This window comes from Colobus angolensis, unplaced genomic scaffold (assembly GCF_000951035.1).
Source record: "Colobus angolensis palliatus isolate OR3802 unplaced genomic scaffold, Cang.pa_1.0 Scaffold262, whole genome shotgun sequence".
Lineage (NCBI taxonomy): Eukaryota > Metazoa > Chordata > Mammalia > Primates > Cercopithecidae > Colobus > Colobus angolensis.
The window spans coordinates 1999211-2005210 of NW_012115844.1; the positions used below are offsets into that span (position 1 = coordinate 1999211).

Genomic DNA, 6000 nt, shown 5'->3' on the forward strand with positions numbered 1-6000 from the left:
AAGATGGGTAAACAGAAGAAAATGTCTAATCAGAAAACCTATAGGAGGGTAACATTTTTTATCATTTAAAATTTTCTTTTGAATAGATTCTAAATTTAGAACAAAGAGTTTTCAGTCCATGTAGTCAATGAAAGTAATTTAAATCCAACAAGGGAAAATGTAAGGTTTGCTGATATATGTCACCTGCAAGAATTCCCTTTCTGTGCTTATATATATATTTTTCTCGGGTAGGCTGGAGTATGTGAGTAACTGTATAGATGATCACCTATTTCACACATAAACTTCTTAACACATACAAAACCCTTAGGCCTAGGCCCTGCTGATTTCACTAGCTCTTGGAAGCCAGGTTCTTTCAGATGCTTTTGTAAATATTCCTTTTGAAAAGGAGATTTTGGGCCGGGATGATGGGGTTTTCTAAATATACAGTCATGTTATCTACAAACAGGGATAATTTGACTTCCCCTTTTCCAAATTGAATACCCTTTATTTCTTTCTCCTGCTCTGGGTATATACCCAACGGATTATAAATCATGCTGCTATAAAGATACATGCACACGTATGTTTATTGTGGCACTATTCACAATAGCAAAGACTTGGAACCAACCCAAATGTCCATCAATGCTAGACTGGATTAAGAAAATGTGGCATATATATGCCATAGAATACTATGCAGCCATAAAAAAGGATGAGTTCATGTCCTTTGTAGGGACACGGATGCAGCTGGAAGCCATCATTCTCAGCAAACTATCTCAAGAACAGAAAAGCAAACACCGCATGTTCTCACTCATAGGTGGGAATTGAACAATAAGATCACTTGGACTTGGGAAGGGGAACATCACACACTGGGGCCTGTCGTGGGGAGGGGGAAAGGGGAGGGACAGCATTAGAAGATATACCTAATGTAAATGACGAGTTAATGGGTGCAGCACAGCAACATGGCACATGTATACATATGTAACAAACCTGCACATGGTGCACATGTACCCTAGAACTTAAAGTATAATAATAAAAATAAATAAATAAATAAAAGGAAAGAATGTACATCCTCTCTATCCTTAAGGCTATCTGACTATTTTTTTCTCCTCCTTCAGTATGTAACTGAAGCATCACTTTCTCTGTGACATGGCTCCTGTCATCCCTAAGCAGTTGTAGAAGTTTCCTATCTCTGTATTCCTATTATAGATTGTCTTATACAGATCTTTGTTACTCTCATGATTTCAGAATTTCATTATATAACATCTTTTTATTTGTGTCCCTCTTAGCCTTCCCAGCATTTAGCACTACATAAGTAGTTGGTGAGTAAATGAATGCCTGGAAAAACCACAGTGACACTAGCTAATACTTATTGAGTATATGCCAGTCACATACAAAATGTCTTGCTATATGCTAGTCATTGCTTTGTGTATTTATTCATCTTATCCATTATAGCAACCTTAGGAGATAGGTGCTATTATTGTTCTCATTTTATAGATGAGGAAACTTACTATATTTATTGTTTACAGCATTATATTTTTAAATATGTATGCATTGTATAATGACTAAATCAAGCTAATTAACATATGTATTACCTCACATACTTACCATTTTTTTGTGGTGAGAACACTTAAAATCCATTCTCTTAGCAACTTTCAAGAATACAATACCTTATTATTAACAAGAGATTGCAAATGCTGGCCAGGATGTGGAGGAAAGGGAACCCTTGCACACTGTTGGAGAGTGCGTTCTTTATCACTCTACACTACTTTCTTTCCAGATGAATCTGTAAATAACTGAAGAACTATAACTATATTCAGCCCAAATTTCTTCTGTATTTACCTTAATGCAAAGTCGAGAAAAGTTATTTCTTGTATGGGACAAGTTCTTGTATATAATCTGTCATCTCTGGATAACAGAGATCATCTCTTGGGATATGAAAATATTTTACTGTTAGGACATTTTCTTTATAAAGATATTTGATATGACGTAATTTTAATCAGAATTGTTTACTATTTAATATAATAAACTTTCTGTTACTCATCAAAATCTGTCTCTATATCCTAATACACAGGCCACTTTATCCTGGAAGTTCTCCAAGTGAATAAATTCTGAACCATCGCATACATTTAGAGAGTTAGTGTTCCACTAGAATCAGCAGGGACAAATGAAGGATAAAAGTGACAGCTTTAGATTCAGAATTTTTTTAAAAAATATACTTTAAGTTCTAGGGTACATGTGGACAACGTGTAGGTTTGTTACATAGGTATACATGTGCCAGGTTGGTTTGCTGAACCCATCTCATCATTTATGTTAGGAATTTCTCCTAATGCTGTCCCTCCCCCAGGCTCCCACCCCCTGACAGGCCCCGATGTGTGATGTTCCCCACCCTGTGTCCAAGTGTTCTCATTGTTCAGTTCCCACCTATGAGTGAGAACATGCGCTCTTTCGTTTTCTGTCCTTGTGATACTTTGCTGAGAATGATGGTGTCCGTGTCCCTGCAAAGGACAAGAACTCATCCTTTAATATGGCTGCATAGTGTTCCATGTTGTATATGTGCCACATTTTCTTAATCTGATCTATCATTGATGAACATTTGGGTTGGTTCCAAGTCTTTGCTATTGTGAATAGTGCCACAATAAACATATGTGTGCCTATGTCTTTATAGCGGCATAATTATAATCCTTCAGGTATATACCCAGTAATGGGATGGCTGGTTCAAATGATAATTCTAGTTCTAGATCCTTGAGGAATTGCCACACTGTCTTCCACAATGGTTGAACTAATTTACACTCCCACCAACAGTGTAAAAGTGTTCCTATTTCTCCACATCATTTCCAGCATCTGTTGTTTCCTGACTTTTTAATGATCACCATTCTAACTGACGTGAGATGGTATCTCATTGTGGTTTTGATTTGCATTTCTCTGATGACCAGTGATGATGAGCATTTTTTCATGTGTCTGTTGGCTGCATAAATGTCTTCTTTTGAGAGGTGTCTGTTCATATCCTTTCCCCACTTTTTGATAGGGTTGTTTGTTTTTTTCTCGTAAATTTGCTTAAGTTCTTTGCAGATTCTGGATATTAGCCCTTTGTCAAATGGGTAGATTGCAAAAATTTTCTCCCATTCTGTAGGTTGCCTGTTCACTCTGATGATAGTTTCTTTTGCTGTGCAGAAGCTCTTTAGTTAGATCCCATTTGTCCATTTTGACTTTTGTTGCTACTGCTTTTGGTGTTTCAGTCACGAAGTCCTCGCCCATGCCTATGTCCTGAATGGTGTTGCATAGGTTTTCTTCTAGGGTTTTATGGTTTTAGGTCTAATACTTAAGTCTTTAATCCATCTTGAATTAATTTTTATATAAGTGTAAGGAAGGTATCCAATTTCAGCTTTCTATATATGGCTAGCCAGTTTTCCCAGCACCATTTTATTAAATAGGGGATCCTTTCCCCATTTCTTGTTTTTGTCAGATATGTCAAAGATCAGATGGTTTTGATTTCATATGAACTTTAAAGTAGTGTTTTCCAATTCTGTGAAGAAAGTCCTTGGTAGCTTGATGGTGAGGGCATTGAATCTGTAAATTACCTTGGGCAGTATGGCCATTTTTCACGATATTGATTCTTCCTATCCATGAGCATGAAATGTTCTTACATTTGTTTATGTCCTCTTTTATTTTGTTGAGCAGTGGTTTATAGTTCTCCTTGAAAAGGCCCTTCACATCCCTTGCAAGTTGGATTCCTAGGCATTTTATTCTTTGTATCAATTGTGAATGGGAGTTCACTCATGATTTGGCACTCTATTTGTCTGTTATTGGTGTATAGGAATGCTTGTGAGTTTTGCACACTGATTTCATATACTGAGACTTTGCTGAAGTTGCTTATCAGCTTAAGCAGATTTTGGGCTGAGACGATGGTGTTTTGTAGATATACAATCATGTCATCTGCAAACAGGGGCAATTTGACTTCCTCTTTTCCTAATTGAATACACTTTATTTCTTTCTCTTGTCTGATTGCTCTGGCCAGAACTTCCAACACTATTTTGAATAGAAGTGGTGAGAGGGCATCCTTGTCTTGTGCTAGTTTTCAAAGGGAATGCTCCCAGTTTTTGCCCATTCAGTATGATATTGGCTGTGGGTTTGTCATAAATAGCTCTTATTATTTCGAGATATGTTCCATCAATACCTAGTTTAGTGAGAGTTTTTTTTTTTTTTTTTAACCAGGCAGTGAAACAATTTTATTTCACAGTTGTCTTTAAAACCACAAAGACACCTATTTTCTTCATATAAAAACATTAGTATAGATACCCATACTTTCTAGAAAATGATTATACAGACCCTCTCAAAGAAAAATGTATTCCATTATATAGGTTTCAGTGAGGTTGCTTGGAAAAAACTCACATCTGGACTGATTCCTAAAACATAGCATTCCACCACTCTGCAACTTTTGGTTCAAAGTATAGATTATTGTCATCAGTATGTGGTGCCTGTATTCTTACATATTTGATAATACATATATAGACTAGCTTATCACTTAATGTTCCATTGGTTCATCAGTCTTTTCTGCAGGTTCATCAGCAGGTTGAGCAGGCTGTACCTTTCTCTGTGGCCTTTCTTCAAGACCTTCGAGGAATAGAGACACATCATCATCATCATAGATTGTAAACTCCAAGTCTTTACCAATAATTCCAATGGAAACATTCTTTGTAGTTAGGTCCTGTTCTGCAGGAAGTGTCGCTCTTAAGGTTTAACTAGTTCATTTAAATTGCAGTCCATAAATTCAGACATATGTCTCTCCAAGTAAGTACGAGCTGATTGGGAACGGGCTCCAATGGACATGGCTCTGCAGTCAAAATAGTTAGCAGATGGACAGGTTTGGAAAATGTGAGGGCCCATATCATCATAACCGGCAATAAGCAACCCAACACCATATGGTCTCTGGCCATATCGTTGTGTTTGTATCTGGGTCTTGTTTCCAATTAGAGATACAAGACGAGACACAGGCAGTGGTCTATCGAATACAAATCTGGAATCCAAACACTCCTGACGCATAAAATTACATAACAGTCTAACATCAGCAGTAAGCCCTGCAATTGAGGTTTACAGCTTTTTTTTTTTTTTTTTTTTTTTTTTAGCATGAAGGGCTGTTGAATTTTGTCGAAGGCCTTTTCTGCATCTGTTGAGATAATCATGTGGTTTTTGTCTTTGGATCTGTTTATGTGAAGGTAGGTTCAGAATTTTAATTTGTTGCTTCTGAATCAAAGCTGTAAACCTCAATGAAATAAAAACAGAACGTGGTACTAAAATAGCTATGCGTGTAGTGATATATGTGTTCAGTTTCCCTTCAAATAATCTGAGAGAGGTGGTATGGATGAAATGGATTGGTCATGACTTGACAGTTGTTGGGGCTAAGTGTTGGGTACTTCAAGAGTCATTATACTATTTACTTTTTTATAAATTTGAAATTTTCCATTAAAGTATTTCAGAGTAGTGGATTGTCAATAACTGTAGCTTTGGAAAGCTATATTTTTTAAAAGTGTGGTTAAAAAAACCACAAAATTTACCATCTTAACCATTTTAAGTGTACAATTCAGTAGTGTTAATGTGGTCATATTGTTTTGAAACAAATCTTCAAAACTTTTTCATCTGCAAATCTGGAGTTCTATACCCATTAAATGATAACTTCCCTTTTTCCTCTCCCTACATCCCCTGGTAACCACCATTCTACTTTCTGTCTCTGAATCTGACTACTTTAGTTACCTCATAAGAGTGGAATCATATGATATTTGCATTTGGTGACTTGCTTATTTCACTTAATGTATTGCGCTCAAGGTTCATCCATGTTGTAGCATGTGACAAGATTTCCTTTCTTTTTAAGGCTGAATAATATTCCATTGTATATATACACTGCATTTTGTTTATCTAGTCATTCATCAATTAACATTTGGATTACTTCCACCTCTTAGCTATTATGACTAGTGCTGTTGTAAACTTGGGTGTGCAAATATCTCTTCAAGACCCTGCATTCAGGCTGGG

General features: G+C 36.4%; 1 protein-coding gene and 1 pseudogene across 5 annotated transcripts in view; one reads left to right on the top strand and one right to left on the bottom strand.

Annotated features, from left to right (window-relative positions):
* Positions 1 to 6000, top strand: part of RAB28 (RAB28, member RAS oncogene family) — a 131269-nt gene that overhangs the window by 104075 nt on the left and 21194 nt on the right. The gene's annotated exons all lie outside the window — the stretch shown is intronic.
* LOC105515529 lies at positions 4184 to 5058 on the bottom strand (annotated as a pseudogene). The gene has a single exon (XR_001002342.1). The product of XR_001002342.1 is annotated as a proteasome subunit alpha type-1 pseudogene (transcript).